The sequence below is a fragment of the Hydra viridissima genome, unplaced genomic scaffold (assembly GCF_058129835.1).
Source record: "Hydra viridissima isolate aposymbiotic clone 2 unplaced genomic scaffold, HvirCarnegie_v1 scaffold_13, whole genome shotgun sequence".
NCBI classification, from domain to species: Eukaryota; Metazoa; Cnidaria; class Hydrozoa; order Anthoathecata; family Hydridae; genus Hydra; species Hydra viridissima.
This window is the reverse complement of record NW_028324312.1, coordinates 9,710,871-9,735,399: the sequence shown is the minus strand read 5'-3', so window position 1 is coordinate 9,735,399 and position 24,529 is coordinate 9,710,871. Positions and strand designations below refer to the sequence as shown.

The window sequence follows — 24,529 nt, the reverse complement described above, 5'->3', positions numbered from 1 at the left end:
AGGAGAGAAGATGAGAAAATTGTAAACATTATCTTTAAGTTTTACCCCACTCAAGTATACAACATTCGAACGAAGAGAAGAGGGAGTCAACCAAAACACCAAAAAAAACCAAAAAAGAACCAAAAACCATAAAAAGCTCAAAAAACGACGTTGAGCATTGGAAGAGGACGAAGAGGAGAAGAGAGGGAGTAAAAGAAGATTTTAAAAGAGAAGAGATTTTGAGAGATTCTCCTTAAGAAAGAATCTGATGAGAAAGTAATTTTGAAGATCTTAAAGAGGATTTTACGTGAAAAGAGTTTTAAGAGATTTTAAAAGAGGATTTTATGAGAAAAGAGTTTTAAGAGATTTTAAAAGAGGATTTTATGAGGAAAGAGTTTTTAAAGATTTAAAGAGAATTTAATAAAAAGAATTTATGGAGTTTTTAAAGAGAACCATATGAGTAGAGTTGGTAAGAAACCATTTGAATAACTTTCCATATGCGATATAATATGTTAATGTATTGTTGTTTGTATGAGTTCATATGAAGAGAATATATTGATGAGAAATAATTGAGAATATTGATTAAGAAAAATAGATAAGAGAAGAAAAACCAGTCGTAAGTATTTTTATTTTTGTTTGCATTTTGAGTAAGGCAATATTATTATTATCAATATTTTTATTATTGCTTTATGCGTTAATAATTGTTATTTAAAAGTCCGATGCTCCTATCGCGTTTCTACCATATCTGAGTTATACACTGGTAGTCCCACCTCGCATTCTACCGCGTTCTATCACATTCTATATTTGCGCTACCATTACACTCACATCACAGATGCCTTCACACTAATCTGCGTTACGTTACCATTACACTTACATAAAAACCAACCGCCACAGTCATCATAATTGGCTACTTGCATAAAAATAAATAGTTATAAAATCCCCACTCCCATACTCAGATCGCTGTTGTCGTTATCGCGTTCCGCACTTTTGTATCACTCTATAATACTCTTCCTAATCACATAATCATAAAAATAAATTTAACAAAATCCCCGCCCTCACAATATGTATTTATAAGTATATTATCTAACAAGGAAAATAATATATTAACTTTACTAATTATTGCTTTATTATTATCTAGGTTTATATAAGAAAATCTTATGTTAACTACTTTATAATCTTTAGATAAATATATTTCATACTTCTTTTTCATTTACAGCAGTTGTATTTTTTCTATATATTAACAGTTTTTTGTGTGTTTTCTTGTCTTGGCTTCTTGTTTTATCTGATTAAAAATATGAAAATGGTATCGATAATAACTTTTCTTTCCTCTTCTAATTTTTTAAACTTACATTCAACTTTATCTTTTGATTTTCAATACAAATATTTTTTCCGGTCTCTAAGATTTTCACGGAAGCTTTTTTAACCAAAAACTCTTTCTGAAAAACCTTATTTACTTTCTTTAACTTTTGTTGTTTTTTTTTTTCTTTATACGATCTTCTTTTACAATCTTTTTTTTCCAAACAATCTTTTACTTTTCAATTAAAACTTAATAAGTTTCTATGTAGCTTTTTTATTTTTCTTCGCTGTTAAAAAATTACGTCCGCCATTTGCGAAGACATTGCGAAGACCTCAAGAAAAGCTTAAGAAAAAGAAGTTTAAAAAAAAGTTTAAGTTTAAGAAAAGTCAACTTTCTATAATTCGGAAATCTCTCTAATTCGAACTTTTATTTTTCCCCCATAAAATTCGAATTATAGGGATTGCACTGCGATAGTGTAAAATGTATTATCGGGGATTATAATTTTTTAAAATGGTTTGCGTTTCGGATGAAGCCCTTTAGTATTATTTAAAGATGGTATCAAGGGTATGTGCATTTTAGAACAACTTTTATATGCTGCGAAGTCTTAAAAGGAAAAAAAGCATGCACAGAAGCATTAGTATTTAAAAAAATCTAAAATAGTTTATCAAAGTCGTCAATTTAAACAACTCGGCATTTAAGTATATTTGAAACAGCGCCCAACGATTTGATTGTTGTTTAAATGGCTGAACTTATCATTAATGAGCTAAAACTACAAGCTGTTGTTGAAACAATAAGATATGCAACTGCATTGCAAAACGTAATACAATTATCTGTCCTTTGAGATTGAGCAAGACTTACCAACAGACACAGTTTTAAGGATGAAGTCCTTTTCTTTCGTTTAAAGATAGTATTATAGGCAAGTACAAAATAGGGGAACTTTTATAAGCTGCAAAAGTTTAAAAGGAGAAAAAAGATGCTCAGGGGCATCAATTGTTAAAAAAATCAACCAAAAATATTTGCGTAACTATGAAACATTTGCGTAGCTGTAACTTCTTTTTATATTCTTTTATGGAATATCTGTATTCCATCAAAGGTTAGTACCAAGAGATTTTTACGTGAGCAGTCTTTACTGTAAAAGCGTAAACGCTTTAAAAAGAAGATTTATTTAGGTAAGGTACAAAAAAGAAGACCAATAAAAATTTGTTCACTTCAGTGTTGGCGCTATTGGCTGGTTTACTTATTCAAAAAAGCCAATTCAAAAACAGCAAGAGCTTGTGTAAAATCAAATTCCTATATCATAATGTTAACATCACTGAGAATTAAATTAAATACAACGATCAGAAAAGACGCTTACAAGATGACTCGTCCACTCTTCATATAAATAAGCGATAAAGCAAAAAGAATTATTTTAAAAACAACAACTGAGAAAAGACGTACACACGAAGACTTATTCAACCTGTCATATCATTTAATGATAAAACGGATAGAAGAAAGGTTTAAAAACAATTGGGAAAAGAGGTAAGCGCGAAGACTCGTAAACGATAATGCGACAAGAAGAAAAGTTAAAAACAATGATCGCGAGAAGACGCAATCATTAATCAATCTATCACGTAAGTAAACGATAAGATGGAAAGAAGAAAAGTTAAATTAACTGGGAAAAGACGTAAATACGAAGACTCATCAACCTGCCATATAAGTAAATGAAAAGGTATCGCAACGGAAAATAAGAAAAATTGAGCTCAAAAACGGGATTCCAATTGAGATAATGCGTGTTACGAACATAAACCTGTTGTAAAGTAATCTTATGGTGTATTACAAATGAGGACAACTGCGCATAAAATGAAGCTATCAAAGAACGTAACCAGTTAAATGCTGATTTTGTAGACAATCATAGAGCGCAATTAGTAGATTTTTTTTTTTCTTCTCTCCTTTCCGTAATTTTCACGGAATCATTAAATTTTCTTAAATGTATACAAATTTCAATTCACTGCTCTAAACCGAAAATAAATAGCTATTAATTCAGTAGTACGACAGTTGGCAGTATTGTAAAAGCGATTTCATTAAAATCGTTTTAATTTATAACGAATAAAAAAAGATGAATGGAAATCTCATATCTTTTTAAATAAACATAAATGATATTTAAGCATTACTTAATAAATGTCGTAAAGGAGTAAATTAATACAACACAAGACTTTATAGTAAAAAACATCACCATTTTAATAAGAAAAGAAACACAGCAAGACGTTTTACAAAATAACAAAAAAATATTCTGTGAAGCATTTTATAAAAGTATGCTTTAACCGCGAAAAAGTCTACTTTCACAAGTCTTTTATTCGTTTTTTACAAACTGTCCTTTAACTGACGCTGTTCTATTTATAACGGATTAAAGCGTTTTAAAGGGCTCAACATTCCGATGTAGTTGGGTGCTTTCCATTACATAGACCTTTTTACTAAAACTTGATTACAATCTCATCTTGTGGGAAGAAATTGCGTCATGTATATAGTCTCCAGGATATCACAAATCGCTGTTTTTCGGGATAATAACAATTACTGTCGTTGGCTTCCAGTCCCCATTTACTCTCAATAAGGAACAAACAACCAGCCCCTCACAATCACAAAACAAAGAGTTGGGTTATTTATGTTATAAATTTCGTCCGACTTAAAATGAGCTTCTGATATAAACACTCATCAGGGGTATTTTTTAACAACCTTATGCCTGAGTAGGTTTAATGTAATACACTTTATATTGTCCCTTGATATAATGTTATAAATGTATTGTATTGACTCATTATAAGAGTCAGCCTGTTAAGAGACTGTGTTGCTATTATTTGCTTTACAACCACTTTTTTTCAGAAAACCCCATAAGTCACTGGCTTCTCGGGTTTTCAGAAAATGTTTTGTTTTTCACAATTTTTATGACATTTTAATAGCTGCTTCTTTAAAAAAAAAAAAATGAAATGAAAAAGAGTTTGCATATTTTTAAGTTCTAACAGCAGTTTATTTACAGAGAATGGAAAAAAAATTAAGCTGACATAGAAGACAACAGGCACCCAGAAAACTGTTAGAAGAAATTGATTAATAATGCTCTTGTTAAAGAATTGGAGTATGTAAAACGGAATACTTTTGCACAAGCACTTGCTTTGGATTGAATAACGATTGCATGTTAGTGCTTGTGCTGTTAATAGTTATGTGTGAATAAACCTTTTTTTTGTTGGACCTAATTATAACGAATCCGCATGGTATATGTTTCTGTTGACATGAGATCATATTTTTTGTAAATGCAATTACGATAAATTGTGCTATTTGCAGTGACTTGTTTTCAATTGTTGGTGCAGGCTGAAATATTGTTCCAAATATTATTTGCAGCAAGTCAAAATCCGATATTAAGCAACTTTTATTTCTGTTAAAAAAATTTTGGCAGCAAAAGGGCAATGGTGAAATCTGTTTTTTTACAAAAATCACACCGTGTTTGAGGGAAAAAATAGTTTTTTAGTTAAATTAGTTTCAGTTGCTTGTTTAGCTTCACTCCTATATGTTTGTTGTTCCTAAGTATTGTCAGTATTATTCTTTTTTGAATTTAAATTCATATTTAAAGTTAAAAGCTTCAACAATAATCATGCTCTCATATTTTGAAATCCTAATTTCTGTGCTGCCTGAGTTTGTTTTTTTGTATTTTACGAGAGCGTCTATTTCAGTTTTTTGATAAGAAAAACTTCGAGCATTACTTCTTTTTTCTAAAAAGAAGTAATGCTCGAATAAATCCCTCTTCTATCTTTAACAGAAAAAAAATGCATCCTTACGCGGCTGTCTCCTCGCTGACGTTCTCTCTGAAATTGTTAACAATAAGAAGGCAACATCTGTCGTGAGAACCCATATTCATTCGTTTCACCTCGGTAAGTAAACTGACGGTAAATAAAATTTGTCATTATATTAAGTTACATAAAAAAGTCAAGTTTATTCTGAAATTTGTAATTAAAATCTATAAGAATGAAATTATCTGCATTTTCAAGTCATAAAAAAATCCGTAGTGAGAACGCGATAAGTCTGGCTAAAACATGCAGTCAACGTTGGAATAGTGCTTCTTAACAAAAGGCTCCAAAATAATTTGTATGCAACATTCTAAGTGACCTTTTGATTTACAGCTAACCTACTCGGAACAAAAAACGAAACGCAAGACATCCATGGGCGATTTGCATATGCACAACCTTATTGACACCAGTATGAGCATTGAAAAAACTTAGAGTTTGCGTAATTAACGTTTTTCTCTGGAAGTTACCTATCTTGTATACCAGAACTACTGTTCTTTTATTTAAATCAATTTTATTTCTTCGCAATAAAAAAGTTGGTGGTCTTGTGTTCAATTTTTTTCTAAAGATGCTTGTTATTGTACTCTACAATACAGCAAACCAACCTTTGAGCTAAATTTTCATGTCTGATTGATAATAAAACTGACAAATTTCCTTTGAACTTTATGCTATTTTATAAGCGAATTTATTGAAACATTAAGATTTTTAAGCCACTCTTCCAAAATGAACTTTCTTGCTTGTACTTGAAAATACATTTTATTTATTTACAATCAACTTTTTCTAAATTACCTATTTATTATTTGAATTTTGCTTAAAAATAATTAAAAGATCATTAAAAACACAAACATCTTATTATCAGAGTTGAGAATTAACATCATTTAGTGTACTGTTTTTGTCATCAGAGTAAAAGCGATTGTTTCCAGACTGACCAGAATAAGATAACACAAAGCAGATTCAGATTGTTTCCAGACTGACTAGAATTAGAAAACATGAAGTAGATCCAGATTGTTTCCAGACTGACCGGAATGAGATAACATAAAGTCGGATTTTTCATCAAGAACAAAATTGATACCTCTATACTTCTCAAGAAGCTTCCTACACTTAGCTCTTCACTTGTTTTGCACTTCGTACAGGCTGTCCTTTTCTGTAATTAGGAGAAATTTCTCTTAGATTTTTCTTAGCATTTAATGTTGGTATATTTCTTTAAAATAGCGTTGAAATATTAATGAATGCATCTAAAAAAGAAATTTTAGCCAAAACCTTTAAATTAATCGAAAAAAAAATATGGTCAATACCTATAATAATATATTCAAAACAAATTTTACAGTTTAAATAAATAGTTTTTAAAACGGTTTGAGAAAAAACTATAATGTAATAAGCACACAGTTAATTAAAAACTTATTGCTAGACAAATATATTATTTTTCAATATAATTAGTTACAAAAAGAAAGACACAAAGAGTCCATGATGCTAAGCTCTTTCAATAGGAATCTGCAGACATTTAAATATTTTTTAAATTTTTTAGTGTCAATATCAAATCCAAATGACATTACTGCAAAAATTGTGTCCAGACTTCTGACGAGGTCTGGTCTCACACCCATTGTTTTAGCAGATTCGTTAGCTTGCTGAAATGCGCGGCGTCTAATATTCCCATCTTTTGAGATTATAGCACCTCCACTAAGTGGCTGGTCTACAATGAGACCCATTTCACTTTGGAATGCAACTTGTGGTGGCAACCATAGCCTTATTATCTTCAGTTCTTGATTGCCATTTCTGAATTGGAATTTTGTATGAAATATGTAGTACACACTCAATTAGTCTGCACCAGGTATAAAGTGTTGAGGTGCTATTTCGCAGATTCTCATTTCATACTGCTTGTTTCAAAATTACTGGTAGATCATTTATGAATTTTGGTGAGATACCACATGCACTGCAGCAGTGAGTGGAAGTTGTAGCTGAAGAGATAATGGTTTGCACCTTGCCATCAATCATTGTAACATCTATGATATACATCGACCTTCTGCCCAGTATTTGTCACTTTAGAAACTAAGAGTGACTTTATGTTATTTTCAATCAACTCAAATTCTCCCAAGACTTTTTCTTTTGTTTCTTTCATATATAGTCTGCAATAAACAGGTGATAAGGTTTTGTGATTTCTTCACACAAGTTGCTGCTTTGTATCTTTAAAAGCGTTAAATCTAATGGCACAAAGATTGTTAGAAATATAGATTTTTCAGTTACTAAATTCCTCATCTATGCCTCATCTATACTTCCTTTTTTATATAAAGACCGACCAGTTGTACCATCAAATCCCATTTTTGATCTAAGAGTGAGTTTTTTCATATTCCTAAGTACCTCTAAATCAGCAGTCGGAACCTCTAACTGACCTTCACAAAACTCCTGTGCTGTGTGCTGAAGTAGAGACTGCAATGGTACTTCTGCAGAGTTACCAGAGACTAGAATATCATCTGGGTAACATCTGTCTTTATTACTCTTCAGTACATGATATTTTGGGCAAATAGGTGAATTTAGTTTTAAAGCATTGTTACGGAAAAGTTGGTACTTTGACAGAGTTGCATCTAAAAAGAGAGCTACTGCTTTGTCAGATAAAAGGCTTGCTTTAGTATCTCTAAATAAAATGTTTTTGACACTTCTAGCTTGAATATTTCTGCTATCTATTTTTAATGATTTTTAAACTGCATATTTTACTTGATTAGTAGAGTACAAATCCATAATTTTGTAAACTTTTCTGTTCAGTGATCGCACTGAACAGAAATTCATTAAAGGGAACTTCTGGCTTTTCAGCAACATTTTTTTGAGGACGGCATTTTCAAATAGTATAAAAGAAATAGTGCCATTTAGCCAAGTAGCATATTTAACTTCAAATTTGGAATACTCTCTTTGAGCAGTTGTCATTTTGCATTTATACTGATGAATAAATGTTGACAATGCTGCTTTTATATTACAAAACTTGTTAGGTGCAATATTTTCCACGTATTCAGCTATTTTTGTGAGCAAATCCTTTTTGCAGTCTTTTTCTTTCATATAGGTGTAAAACAGTTTATATATATATATATATATATATATATATATATATATATATATATATATATATATATATATATATATATATATATATATGTATATGCATATATATATATATTATAAAACTTATTTTATAAATTGTATAAGTCCAATTTTAACCCGGGACTTTTTGCATACTTTTATTAAGATGATGTAAAATTTACACTTTTAGCTTGATTCATATTAGTAAGGAAGTTCTTAAACAAATTTTATATATTGAGAAGAAGCTTTTGATTGGATTTCAATTTTTCATGAGCTATGACCTAGTTTGGTATCCTTCAAAAACTTTTTTTGTTTTATCTGCATTTGGGATAAGGAACCCAACTTTTCAGATAAATATTGTTCCGAGGGTCGGAATATTGTATTTTTTTTTAACTGAAAGTTGTTCTCCGAGCGTTGACATTTTGTACACCAAAACTACTGCCCGTTTTTGAAATCAGTTTTATTTCTTTGGACGTCGACAGAATACTTTCAAAATCTAGCTTATAGTTTTACATGGAATGGTGGTTTCGAAAAGCAATAGCTTTTTTTAGGGGGACATTTTTTCTTTTCAATTATTCACACTAGGGTGTAAGAATATTATCTGCATTTTAGAAACAAAAAAAAAAAAAGAAATTTCAAAGTATCTGAAATAAAAATCCTTTGCAAATCAATTAGACTAAAGCAATATTTTAAAGTAATAAATAATAAATTATTAAAATAACATAAAACAGTTCTGGCTTCTGATATTATCAAAAAGATATGACTTTTGGTTATATTAGAAAGTATCACCTACATGACTTGAAAGTGAACACATTTTGCTGTCCAGAAATTCAAATTTTAAGATCTATGTCGCTCGGGGAAATAAAGGAACTTTAAACTTGTTGAAGTTGTTTAACTGTCTTCGAGCATTAAATTGTGAGTTAGAAAAATGCTCATTAAATTTTACCTTCAAGCAGCATCAACGTGAATTTTGGTGGAATTGTAAAAAGCACTTATGTTTGAAAGTTGATAAAGTTTCTTGCAAATATTTTCCATGGCTGTTACTTTGACGTCCGTTTTTTATTTCATTTTAATATTGTTTATCCAAAGCGTTTTCCACTAATATCGTAGTTTTTTTTCTGAAAAATTTTTTTTTTTTAAGGGTTTCCTTCTAAGGGTTTTATCAACCCTTAAAAAGAAAATTATTTACAATTCCTTATTGTCAGATCAATCTGCTGAGATTGGCTCGAAAAAAACTAATGTGTATGAGAAATTGGTTTTTATTCAGTCCCTCTCTATTAGTAGCAATCAGAGAACTTTTCCGCGGTAATTGGGCCTATATTTAATAACTGTAGTATGTTATATAATAAATGAGCGGTTAACTGATTAACTAATTTGAAATGAATGGTAAAACATATCTTCAAGTTCGCCAGACCACATTTTAATGATAAATCTCATGTAGAGACACTCTTATTTTATTTAAAAACTGTCTTTGCAAAAATGACGGTTTTTGCAAAGTTTTGAGATTAAACACCTTAGGTTCTAGTAAATTGATTGATATCTGCAGCAAATTTGCTCTTTTTTGCTCAATTTGCTGTAGGCCATAAGACGGGCGGATAATCATCAGAGGATCCTAAAATCGAGAAAAAACGGAGTCGAGAAAAATCAAAAAAAAAACTCCGTCGGAGTCGAGAAAAAATCGGAGCTTTGATAAAACTTTGTTGTAGATTAAAAAATTAAACTATCTAGTTGATAATTAAAAATTGTTCTTATATTTAATTTTTTCATTTCTATATATATTTCGATTTGTAATTTATAATCAGTTTTTAAAAAAATTATATTTTTATATTCCTTAGTACTTAAATATTTTTCTTATCGCAATCTTTTAACGAACAAGTATTATCTAATAAATGGCTTTCTAACCGGCATCGGTTAGGAAGAAGGCGTGATTTTTCAGTTAAATGCCCTTCCGCGGTGCTCAGCAATAAAGACTTCTTGGGGTACCTATTGTAAAAACTAAAAAAGAATATTAAAAAAGTATTTCTTCTGAAGATCTTTTAAAATAATATTTTAAAAAGATGAAAACATTTATCGTTTCATCAGAAAGCGAACTACGAAACTTTGTGACAAATCTGGAAGACGAGGAGAAAACTCTTTCTGCTTCCGAGGAAGTTGCTTGAATTCTGTGGATGGTTAGTTCAAATTTAAAAACTGCTTCTGATTTCACACCAGTTACTTTGTATTCTTTTAACTGATCGGTGAAGGTCTTGACTTTTTCTTTGGCTTTTTAGCTGTTGATTGATTTTGATATAAAACTTCTTGAATTTCGACAAAAAAAGATGTCGATTGTGATGGTTCTGCTTGTTTGCTTTTAGCGCGATCATCTGATTTTGTTTGGAGACTATTTTCTTTTGTTGCAAATAGTTGATCAAATAATTTTGCAGAATAAACTTGAACATCTTTTTTGGAAGCGTAAAAAAATATGTGGTTTTTATTTTTAAAAAAATCGGGATTGTGCAAATAACGACTTAATGATACCAACATAATGTTTTTACGATTTTTGTATCTGGAGATTAAAGCCTCTGCAAAATTAGAACTGATGTAAGTTTCTACAACCTTCAATTTCCTTACTAATGTTTCCATAATGATGTCACACTCCAAAACTGTTGTATTTGGTTTTTCCAATCGAACTGCAGCGTCAGCAATGACTTCCAATAAGTCAGACAGCGATTTTAAGAAATCCAAGTCAATATCATCTAACATGTTTAAGCAGTTTAGTTCTTCGAGTGTTTTTTTTACAGCTTCTAAGCAGTCCAAGAATCTTTTGATCATCTGAAAAACACTGTTCCATCTAGTGCGGTTGTCGAGCAATAGTCCTTTGTCATGCGAAGATCCGTAAACTTTGTGTATTATTCTTTTAAGAACTTCATATCGAAACGATGAATATTTTAAAAACTTAATTATTATTCGAAGTTTCTGTAGACTTTTTTCGATATTTTCTTCATATTCAATCTCATTCTCCGAATAGTCAATAAGAAACTCTCCTTCAGTCTCTCCATCAGCTTCTGTTTCTGTTTCAACATCCGATTCAGTTTCTTTGTTCACAATTTCGCGACAACCTTTTTTAGCGTATAGCAAATCACAAACACTCAAATGAATTGAATGATTCTGGCAGATTTGATGTGGAAACTTAAACATGGTACCCTATTCCACCATCCAGCTAAAGCCATCCGTAGTTTTACCGGCAACATCTTCATCATCTATACGGAATTCTTTTAATTTTTGCATTATTAAAATGTTTGATGTTTCGGCAGAACTAGGAGACGGCAATTTCACCATTCCTAAACAATATGTTCGGTCGTGATGAACATTTAAATTGTAGTATCTTCTGCCTCTATTGCTACACCATTCGTTACCTGTTAGTCCAAATTTTTCTCCTTTTGCTTTCAATGCAGCCAATTCAACGATCATTAAACATTTGGCTTCAGCATGAAACATCTTAATTTTTTCTGAAATTGTGGACGCTGACTTGAGCAAACTATGCCCATAATTTTCAAAAAGCATTCTTAGTGTTTCAGATTGAGTTATGGACCTAATCGAGTATCCATCAAGAGCTGTCAACTTGGCAAGAAGATAGTTTAATGATATCTTAGTCAAAACTGGTCTTTTTTCCACCTCCACCACCTGTCCCACTGTGCATTACTAATTGCTTTGCGATGTAAATTTGTGTTGATATTGAACAAAGAGAACACTTATATTTTGAAAACAACATGAACTATTGTAAAAGCAGCGTAGAAATAAAATAAGAATTTAACTATTTTACGAGTAAAAATTGATATTTTCTAAAAACCTCGTCGAAGTTCCGTCGAGGTTTCTCGATTTCTCTCGAACTCCGAAACTCCGAAAAACCGAGAAAAATCCGACGAGACGGAGTTCCGAATGGATCCATTGATAATCATGCTATCAGATCATAGGAATAAGTCGCTTTTTTAAACTTTTTTTGATAAGCACTTCGAAGTTAACATTTCCGTTTGTGAAAAATGACTGAGTATGGAAATTACTTAAGCAGATAGTTCCAAACCATAACTTTCATGCCAAACTTTTCGGTTTGAGAAGCTTTTAGGAAAATTTCAGACTTCTATCCTTTCGGAGTTGTATAAAATGATAGCTTGAGATCGTCGAATAGTCGAAGTTTGCAGTCGGTTTTTTCACCAGCAATAATCCGTTTATGATTTATTGAGTTATATTGAATCAGTTTTCCTCAACGTTTTTTGTCTTCGCTGAGTTGCTGTTGTGATCTTTTAAGGACTTTCTGCTTTCTGTATGTCTCCTAGCCATTATCTCATTTGACTTTTTGGATTATCAACCTGAAAAACACCAGCTATTTATTTTCGGCATCCCGAGCGGACTACTCTAGTTTATTATTAATCTCCCTGATAATTTTTTCAATAACTCCTTTACTAGACCGACCTTTTTCTTTGTTTGTCAATATCCTCGTCATTTGTTCCCTAATTTAATGATTCGTCTTACAGAGCTTTGCTTTAAACTTTTTTCTGAGCAAATTTATCGGATAATTACTATATTTAAGTCACTCGTCCGAAATGAGCTTTCTTACTCACTAGTTACTACCTTCTTTTTAAAACTGCCTTTATATCATTTGAAAGGGAGATAAATTTGCGTTAAAATAATAAAAAGATTATCAAAATCTATTAAGTGGTTCTCGTAATATTTTTAAAAGTCTATTAGTCATTATCATTTCGGAAAGTCATAACACAAATGATAAAATGCTGGATGGTTTAATAAATAGAAGTTATACAAAACAAAATGCGTAATTCCTTTGGAAAAAGGATTACAAGGATTTTTATGGAACAAGATCCAGTAATGATTATCATATGCATTCCTACTTCATGAATTCAGGAATGCTTATAGCTGGCTAGAGCTTAATGTTTTTAAGGCCTCACAACTTTTTAGATTTTAGTAGAATCAATTTTGCATCATGTGCACGGATGGTTGCTTCAGAGTGTCTAGAGACAGAATGTTTTCAGTTTTCAAGTGATGAGAAATGGTTGGCTTAAACAAAATTTGTCTCTACGAGGGACAAGGTTTACCATACATTTACTAAAGTCTCAGGTATACTCTTGAAACTATCAACTATTCTTTGACGCTTGACACCTGTGTTTTTTTTGCTACTCGTATAGTAAAAAATTGTTTTTGAGCATGAGATATTTCTAAATATTCAGTAATAGATTACTTGTCAAACACCATTTTCCATCATCTTTTTTCCTCGTAATTATTCGACAAACTTAACAATACCTGTGTTGTACACGAGCATTAAAGATATTGATAATTCTGTCAGTGGCTTTCAGCATTTTCTTATGCACTTCCAAAACAGAACTTTCCTCTAACTACCATGATATCTACCTTGATTAGGCATTTTGGATCTAGATTCTCTACCTAATATAGAAAATGAGCTCTATTTTAAAGTTAAATGCAAAATTATATGCATACTTAAAAACAAAAGTATATTTGTTTTAAAAATTACAAAGGTATGCTGCTGTTTTCTAGAAAAATTTACTGCTTGATACACCCAAAATCACCGAGCAAAAAGAGGCTAAATTTTAAATTGTCTTTAAGTGCTACTAACAAAAGTATTCTTAAAGTAGGTTAATCTGATAACAATTGAGATATGTTTAACCATTTATTCCAATAAATGTCATTAAACCATGTGACATACTACGATCATTAAATGTAGGCCTTAATATCAAGGAAAATTACTCTGCTTGCTACCTAAAAAGTGAAATTGAACAAAAGTCTATTATTCATATGTATTAAATCTTTGGTCTGGGTGAAAGACATTCTAAATAAAAACTTTTCCTTAGGGTTGGTAAAAGTATAAATACATCAACCATATCATGAAAGGTTATCTGTTTTTAAACATAGGGGAAAACCTCAATGAATGGGACAGTTTTTGCAAAATGCTTTTTAAACGTAGATAAAATTGTTTAATAGATATATTTAAATATGTTTGATAACCACCGACTCTTGCTCAATGATATAGTAAAACAAAAAAATTGGATTTGCATTTGGCTATTGGGAAAAAGAGAGTTTTATTGGAGCATGACATTTGTCCCATTTATTAAGTATGTCTTATTGAATGGGACAAACATAAAAAATTTAAAAATAAACGTATTTAATTCAATCATTTTTCAAATTAGTTTATTAATTATAAATGTAGTTGAATATATAGATACATACATAAAGGCCACACAAAAAATATTTTTAACTTTAAACATTTTAACTCTAATTAAATTTCAATCAAAATAGAACTTTCTCATTTTAGAATATTATATTTAGTTATTTTTATTTAAGTAAAATATTGCAGTATAAAAGTGTGTAATTAATGCCCATTACCCATGGGGGTAAAAGTAAGGGACTGCAGCATCCCTCTGCTGAGCTGTAAATAATACTTTATTAAATTCATTCAATAAGTAGTATTTTGTCCCATTCAATATGCGCATCACTTTATCCAAAAATGATAAGTCACACCAAAAACACCATTATTTAAGCTTGAATGTTTTACACACTGTAGTACTAGAGACTGCTATCTATTTAAACATGGAATTTTATTTTCCATAACTTCAAAAATCGCTGCAAAATTAGAAAAACAAAAACATTTTTAAAAATTACTTTTTACATTCAAAAACACAATAACATCCAATGTCATTACAGCCATAGCGCAATAGGATGGATGAGTCGGTCAGTTGAATTCTTGTTTCTATCACTCTTTGTTACAGGAATTTGAATATCCTTACATCGATGCTTCTATAAGAATCTGAGTTTGTCCCATTCAATAATCGTCCCATTCATTAAGGTTTTCCCCTAGATGCTGCTTATATATCTTCCAATATTTCAGCAAAATGTGGATTAATTTTCTTCGGGTAACATAGTTGAATTTCAAAAAATATCTTTGAAGATCTTTTCTTAGTATAAAAATAAGTTTAATTTGTATGGTCCAGACTCTCATTTATTAGGTACAAGGATGCCTTACGAAATTTTTGCCAGCCTGAAATGACGCAATTATAATTAAAAGCTAAAACAAAAATGAAGTATTGTCAGTTTAAATAAAATGGCTACCGGTATTAAAAGCTTTAAAAACTTGCTTCACTTTTTCTTACGGATTTTTTGTGAAGTTAGACATCTAGTTAATATATGTAATTGCTATTGGCTGGTTTAACTAAAAAATGTATAGGAACTTTACCGTAGCCATCCTCCCCTGATCTAAATCCCATTAAATGCATCGGAGGGATGGGGAATTAGCATGAAGACAAAAAGTTTATCTAAATCATAAACGTCAATAAGTAAGCTTACAGCTATTCTAAAACTTATGAAGGACTGGGTGCCAATACTCGAAGAATTGCTCAAAAACTGTTGCGGGCAGAAAACTTTTTTTATTATAAAAGTGGTTCGATAAAATTTAGGAGCAATTAGTTTTTACACTCAGAGTTTTTTCTGTTGATTAAATTTTAACGGTTAAATATAGTTGAAAAATCAAAATGTAATAACAATATAATGAAATATAAGTGTGTTATTAATCTTTTAGTTATATGAAATTGATAAATTTGAACGCCAGTTTTTACAATCACCCACAAACTCTACTTTGACCATAATCAGGGTATGCTAAATTTTTTTATTCTGCTAATTTCCATAAATGTGCCATTAATCTTTTTCAAAACTAACATATCAATATGATTCTTATTAGCAGCGTCTTGATTAGCAACAGGAGTTGTTAAACATGCTGTTCTGTAAATTCCCATAAATAAAGGACCATTCGTTGTACCATCAGCCTTTTTCAAAAGTATTGTAATACTATCGACAAAATTTTTAGTAGCTGATTCCTGTGCACTAGTAATATTTGTTATTTCATGATTATTCATGCTCAATTAACAGGATTGTATAGGAAGTGTATATTAACAGGATTTTAAGATTCTTTGTGAGCTTGTGTGTATTTGATACTGTTAAAGCCTAAAACTAACAAAATGGATGTTGTGGTTGTGAAATCTACCATGTGGTTTCTTTGAAGCCATTTTACATAATCTTTCAAGTTTAATGATTAGCATGTTTTGACTGACATGTTCATAATATATATGGTTTACACTCTTTGACATCCGGTGGAAATAGTCAAATAAAATTTGCATTCTCACGTATCGTTATCTTGGAAGTTTGAATTAATTTTGTTCAAGGAAGATCCAATCCTCACGACGATGCCTTCAACGAGTGTAGTAAGTCTCACATTTATTCTGTTTCTTTAACAACATATTATCAAAAATAACAACATTCTTTCTAATGATAATTTTCTAAGATCTGGAATATCTGATCCTGTTTCGACGAAACTACGTTCAATATCTTATGATTGGTTATAATCTTTTACTGTTACCTCAATGAGTAAAGAAACGAATACACCTGTTTATAATAATGCATTATTGTCATTAAAAAATCTTGATGCTTTTTTCCTTTAGTAATTTTTTTTTCAAATCCTTTTTTTATAAATCAATACTCTGGCTGAAGAGCTTTCCTAAAATCTATGAGTCTTTTAAAATCTTACCATGCTTTTATCGCTGAGCAGATTAAGTAGGGTTTACTTACCACATCCAGATTTACCAACAATAAGACCTCTACAGTTTCTAGGGTATTTTGGATTATTTTGAAGTTGTTTAGAAACTCAGTTCATGAATATTATTTAATATTCATTTTGTATGTAGATACAAAAAGCTATAATATTTACATTATCTGAGAATATAAGTTCGTGAAATTGTGTTGGATTACAAACTATTACTTATCATTGATCTTTTAAAGCAGCAAAAGATTTAAGAATAAAAAAAACATTAGAGGTAGGTATCTGCGAGGTGCATTACCTAAAATATCTAGAAAAGTAGAGGTTAGTATTTTTGTCTTAAACTCGAGTGAAAGTAGTGGAATAGATATTGTTAAAGTTCATAAGAGTCAAAGACCTTAGAAATCTTTTTTATATATTTGTTTTATATTAAATATATTTGTGCCAAAAACCTTAATTCCTTATGAACTAGAATTAAATAAATTCTCACAAAAAAATTATGTCAATGTTATAAAAATATGTTTTTTAGCAAAAAGCACGGATTTAAAAGAAAACATGTTTATGGAGGTGCTGGATTTTATTGTAAAATTTCCAAGTTGCTCATGAGATTTTTTACAAGCCCTGGAACTTAACAAAATGCATTTGCAGCTTCGGATGTTGGTGAAGATACTGTTAAAAAAGTTGGTAAAAAGGCTTTATTTGTTTGTATGACTGCCATTGCTGATGCTGTTATAAAACTTCATTGCTGATGGAAGTAATATGAAAAAAGAATATTTTATTGAAAATTTAGTTCGTAAGTTAAAAAGAAAAGGATCAGGAAAAAAAATTATTTCAAAATTTTTGTGAATTTACAAACAAAAAATCTATAAATATATATTTATATACTTATAGGTTTTTATATCTTGTTTATAAATTTAATAAAAAGTTTTTTTAAATTTATAAACAAGATATAAAAATCTATAAGGGTGTGAACATAGGGAACACGCCAGTGGCCGCTATAGCTCTCTTAATCACTATCGGAGGTCATTTGTTCTAAAGGCGTTGTAAAAAGAGCAACCTTTTCTCTATACGATCAAACTTTAAGATCGATAGTTTATCGAAAAACGAGTGAGAAAATGGTTTTTACATGGGAAAAGGTAGAAAAAATTGGTGAACACTGGGCGCTTTACCCTACGTCAATGACGAAGAAAAATTATTTTCATAGATTTGAATTAATTAGGTTCAAAAAAGGTACCATCCGTATTACGCATTTCAAACTTTTTTTGAGAATATTGGAGAAAATAATATTTCGAATCTCATACAAATAAACTTTTTATATAATATGAGGACGGATTTTTTTTTTTTTTTTTGATAATAAATATTTTTAATGTTCTGTCTCTTAGGTGATATATATATATGTGATGTAACTGTAATGATTTAGAGTGTGTAAGTATTAGAGTTGGGAATACTGTGATTTTATGGACGGGGTTTATAACTAATTTTTTTTCGGCTGCCGTTGGTTCTATGGAAGTGCAATGTTAGCGTGACGCAGAATAGTGTAATGACAACTGTTATGTGATTATGGGAGTAATGCAGATACTAAATATAGATTGTGATACTGTGAGGAAGGCTGTCAGTGTGTAACGTAGATATTGCAGAAGCGCGGTAGGAGCATCAGACTTTTCAATAACAATTGTTAACGCATAAAGGAATAGTAATAATAATATTGCCTTAACAAAATTAAAAATACTTACAGCTGGTTTTTCTTTTCTTACTTATTTTTCTAAACAAATATTTTCAATTATTTCTCATCAATATATATTCTGTTAATGTTAACTTTATAACAATAAATTAATACAGATAATAAAGCATATTTAAAGTCACTCAAATATCTTTTCTTACCAGCTCTCCTCAAAAGGTTCTCTTTAAAATTTCTATAAATTCTTCTCATAAAAACTTCTTTAAAATCTCCTAAAAGTCTTTCCTCATAAAATTCTTTCTTTTAAAATTACTTAAAATTCTTTTTTTCATAAATTCCTCTTTAAAATCTCTAAAAACTCTTTTCTCATTCTCTCCATCTCCTACTCTCTCTCTCTCCTCCTTCTCCTCCTTCCTCTCTTCTCTTTCCTTCTCCTCTTTTTCTATCGTCTCTTTTTGAGCTTTTTATAGTTTTCGGTTGTTTATGTTAATTATTCATCATTTATTTATATGATAGATTGAATAAGTCTCCGTGTGTAGGACTTTTCTTAGTTGTCGTTTTTAACTTTTCTTCTTTTCACTTTATCATTTACTTATATGACAAGTTGATGAATCAACTTGTGTACGTCTTTTCTGATTGTTGTTTCTTTTTAACTTAATTCTCCCTCCTCACAATAATAAAATTAAAATGAACATTTTAAGTTTTACTGAAACGCCTCTAAAAGACAAAGATATTGACAACACCTCCCCTTCCCCCCTTGTTTACGATGATTAATATTGACTTATATGAGTATCGATCAAATGACCCAAAAAATGGTACAAAATTTAATAGCCCTGATGATATACGTGTAAATACTGAGTTACAAGATATATGTATATACTCATCCAAGTGAGAGTTATCTCATACATTAATTAGACTAACTAGATTAAGACATTAAGACATTAGTAATTAGGCATACTAGATTAAGACTATGCTAGTACTGATAAAGCTAAAATAATAAACAATGCTTACTGATAATGGTTTATAGTAATGATAATGCTAACTAATAATGGTTTAATGTAACTTTTTACCAATATCAAGTATCTACTAGGACATAAGAGATTGAATCTATAAACCATCCTGATTGGAGTACAATTACGTTTTAATTGCTAAAGTATACTTTTCAATGCCACCTGTTTCGAATAAGGTGTAGCATAAAGATACATCATCAGCATTAATATTGCAGGTAACGCAGGTTTTGCCGTGAGGCAAGCTTGCATCAACCAAGGTCTTGTTCCAAAGGGTATATTTAGTATGAAAGTATCTTTACGCCATCTTTCAACTTTTTGGAGATAATGATAAAGTTGTGTATAGAACTGAACAAGCATTTACAAGCACACAACAAAGCTTGATGATGATATTATTGTGAACACGGGTCGTTTAAACGTTTACATAAAGTTTACAAAAACGTTTACAACAAAAACGTTGTAAACGTTTACATAAAGCGAAACAGCGCTGTTGTTATGCGCATGCTCCAGAAATAGAAATCGAAAGCGATGTAAACATGAAAAAAAATTTTGATTTATCAATAGTGGTAATCCTAACGTTTTCTCAAATAATTTTACAAATAGAAATCTTCTTTAAAAAAATGTAAATTGGGATAGTTCCTATAATAAGCAAGTTATACATGTAATTTAAAAAAACCTTGAAATTTAATTGCGCGCGAATGTTAAGAACTGAAAAAGCAGCACTCGATAAAGGAAAAACTGAGAATTTTAAAGTCAAAATAAAATCTGATCGTAGAATTTTCAGATTTTTTTTTTTCATACTAAAATTTAGTCTATATACAACATAACAAAGCAAGTTTTGGTCTGGAGATGAAAATCTGGTTGAAAAAACTCCTTTCACCTTTTACAAAGAAGAGAATGGAAAGTTTGAAATAAATATAGCACCTTAGGGTTATGTAAAAGATCTATCAACACATATTCTCACACATCTTGACCCACTAGAAAGGTCTAAAGTTACCTAAGCAAAAAGTAAAATGTTTAGAAAAAAAATTAGTTTAGCAAATGTACCATATGTCAATTTGCAAATGACATATGCTATACTCTTACATTAAAGCAAGTTTTAACACTGCTAGTGTAGCTTACAGCGTTAAAATAAGATTTATATAATATGTGCATCTTTGAAAGCTGCCAAATTATTTATAGTTTTGTTTTTATGCAGCTGTAATGGCGTCTTACATCATAAGATCATTCCTGAAAAAGATATTGAAGTTAAAATTGTAGGAGATTAAGGTGGAGGAAGTTTTAAGTTGAGCTACCAGATTATCAGCATCAAAGTAGCCATGACATGATATCAAGAACAAACAGAAGACCTGCAAAGAATGAAGTATAAGTAAGAGAAACAAGTAATATATATATATGTGTGTGTGTGTGTGTGTGTGTGTGTGTGTGTGTGTGTGTGTGTGTGTGTGTGTGTGTGTGTGTGTGTGTGTGTGTGTGTGTGTGTGTGTGTGTGTGTGTGTGTGTAGTAGCCTTACTGATTTCAAAAAAAACGTATATGAAGTTTTTATATATCTAGGGATATCAACATTACAATATTTATCTTTGGTGATTATGAGTTTCTTTGTGCACTTTATGGTATATAAGGAGCTTCAGGTGAGTTATTATACAATGTCACTAAAAGTCAATTTAATTTTTATAAATCATAACTCCTGCAAATACATTTATACCTAGGTTTCTTTACCAACTCTGCATATTGCTATTTGGATTTATCTTAAATATTTCAACATGTTTGTAGAAGAAGCCCATGAAATTGGATATTTTAATGGTGTTAGAAGAAGTATTAAAAAGTAATAGCAGCATCTGTTCTGAAAAATATCATGTATTTATGTCAAAGCAAAAATAACTGTCAGAACTTCAAAGTTCTATTTTTAATCTTGATGAATAAGTACAGCTGATGAATGTTGCTATAGAAATGGCTAATTACATAATCCTGATAATATGGAAAATATTAAGTCAATTTTCTTCCCTCAACTTGATTCTCTAAAGAAAAGGAAAAAGGAAATGGTAAACATTTTTTAAATTGTGGTATTGAAAACATGATAATGCTAAGTTTTGTTTTTTACAGAATTATTGTTCTGCTTTAAAGTAGTACTGGGCTATAAAAACTAAAACTGCTAACCCTTTGATTTTCAGTGTAATATTTGACAAAATACATGTACAATGAAAAAACTGTCAGCGTAAATAGATAAAAAACTATTAATGTGCCATAAACATCCAGAGTCAGCAATCAATATGCAATTTTGAATGCATTTTTAAGCAATAATTTCTTCCTAATTAGTCATAGTTTGAGTCTAAATTTTTGCAAAAAGGTTAACATGTTGATAAAGGGATTTGATTGGAATCACCATCATAGCATTTATAGATGCAAAATGCTGGCATTTTCAATAATGGTTTTTAATTTTATGGTAAAATCTGTGCTGTCAATATTATTATCTTAAGAACAGCTAACTGTAAAAACCTTATTTTGGTCAAACCCCTTGAAAGTAACCTGATAACCAGTGTGCAAGTATTTTAGGTATAATCTCCAAGTAGTTAAAAAGATATCCTTGTTCAAAGTTGAAAAACTCAGAAAACAAGAAAACAAAATAAAATCTCTCTGAAACATTCAAGACACATGTGAGTTATCATTACGAAAACATTTTTTTATGACTGACATTTTAGCTCATTTTTTTACTGTAAAACATATAAACATACATTTTTGAAATCTACAATAATTATATTATTCAAATTTACAAAGTAAAAAAATTGGAAAAGTTTGATATTTTATAGGCTAGTACCACCTTAACCATTTTACATGTTATATCTGGATTATTCTTGACCAATTTTTCCTCGTGGAAACTACAATTTAACTAATCTTAATTTAAAAATAAAATAGAATTATATAACTTTAGCATAGAGTTTTTTTTTTAGAAAAACTCTATGCTAAAGTTATGTAATTCTATTTCAAAGCTTGTTTAGGATGAAGGATTCTCTGGGACAAGTCTGCACAAGAAAGCAGTCGAAATCATTACAAAACATAAACTATACTTTCATAAATTTTCTGCATGCTATAGCATACTCTACTCAAAAAATACAATGACAACTGAAATATTAAATGAACTTAATGAGTTTTATTTGATTTTTTTCTTTTTCTTACTGTTTATAATGAGTTTTTTAAAGCGCTTTGGAATTTTATTGTGTTTATAATTAATGAGGTTGAAGAGTAATACTGAAACTACAACAATGCCTGGCAAGATAACTTTGATGATTTATGATCATTTAACCAATAAAGCTGGATTAAAAGTACAACATGATTCATGTTGCTATCCTTTTTTCTTTAGAAAAAAATATTGTTGAACTGATGCATTTTTATCGCACAACTTGGCCGAAGGCTTTAGTGCCTCCGAAGTTACACATGTTGGAAGATCACGCTCTTCCATTTTTGAAAAAATGGGGCGCAGGCTTTGGATTGTATGGCGAAAAGGTGGAGAATCAATTTATCTTGAGTTCAACAATTTAAAGCGTATTTATCAATCTATCCCTAGCCCAAAAAAGCGGTTAAAAAGCGTCCAAAAGTTTCACCACCAGTAATTTAATCGTAAAAGTAGGGTGTTAATTCCAGAATTACGAAAAAAAAAGAGAAAAAACGAAAATTGTCACAGTTAAAAACACTTTGGCAAGAGCATTTTACATTTCTTAATAATATATATTTCCTTTCTTCCTTAATTTGTTTCTACTAAAGGCAAATAAAATGTAGTTATAATGGTCAATAAGATAATGCAGAAAAGCGCCTTTTTTGTCCATTAAAAAAATTGAATGCTAAGAATAGCCGTAAGAAATAAATAGAAGAAGGTCTTTTTCAAGAAATTTGGTTAGATTTCCGCGATTAAAAACTTAAAACGTAGGGTCCAAAAATGTACACAAATCATTTGTAGTTAACTAGCCATCTTTCTTAACAACAAATATTAACGAACGTTTAGATGTTCCTTCTCTTGTTTTAAGTATTTTAGTACACAACTGGGTTATCGATAAACTAAATTAAATTAAAACAGCAACAAAAGAAACCTATTTATATTGGAGAATATGCAATTACTTGGTTTCCAGAGAAAAACTATTTTCGTTGCTAACGGCCATAACCATTTTGAAAGGGTTGATATTTTTCCGTAAAATTTGCGCATGCGTACAATAACAACGCTTGCAAACGACCGGTAAAAAGTTTAGAGACAAAATCTCAAAAACTAAGAAAAGAAAAAACAAACGGTTTTTTGCGTTTTGTAAAATATTTATTTATTTGTAAGTTTTCACTCTTTAACTAATGACAAACACCATGATTTGCTGTATTTCTTAATTTTGGATTGACTCCATTATGGACTGTAAATACTCTTAGACATTTTTTTTTTTTTTTTTATCCTTTTGACCAACTCAGTTGGTTTTGCTTCCTAGCTATTCTCGTAAACGTTATGTGCTAAACAACTCCAAAATTTTTGATTGGTATTGTTTTTGGAACATTTGGCGAATTGATCTTCTTGGCAACATTGTTCAAGTTTTCGTCCGCCCATGCAACAGCTGCATTTGAGTTATGGGCACTTGCTAAATCTGCCAAAATGTGTACTAAAATTCGGGATAATGCTTATGAAGAAATAGGAGAAGTCTTGTCATTAAGCATTCCTCAATATATTGCTTAGATTTGATGGAGTATCACTTGGTTTTAAGAATAAGTGGAGTCGATTCACCTGCATTTGAGATTGCTACCCACTCGAGAACTTTTGAAGGGAATTTTTCTTTTTCCTGCATAATTGACGTTTTCTGGACACATAGCAATATTATCTATGTAAAATTCTGCGTTTCCAGGCAGTTCCATACCATTAGGTAAAGAAAATTTTGTGTCATCGATCACTATATCTTCTTTTTTTCTCATAAAGATGGTTTACCAATTTTCGACTCAATTTTTTTACTCTCAAAGTTTAACCATCACTGTATTTTGGAGTTTTTGTTCATTTGTGCTCAGAAGTTTTTATTTTCGATAATAGTTATGAATTATCTTGATGGCTTTTTTCAAATTTCTGGCCTAACTTTCGTTGACTCACT

At 30.3% G+C, this 24,529-nt stretch overlaps 2 pseudogenes; both read right to left on the bottom strand.

Moving 5' to 3' along the window:
* Window positions 1–6,789: 6,789 nt before the first annotated feature.
* Window positions 6,790–8,127, bottom strand: LOC145192556 (uncharacterized; annotated as a pseudogene).
* Window positions 8,128–10,374: 2,247 nt separating this feature from the next.
* On the bottom strand, window positions 10,375–16,061 carry LOC149880389 (uncharacterized; annotated as a pseudogene).
* Window positions 16,062–24,529: the final 8,468 nt, after the last annotated feature.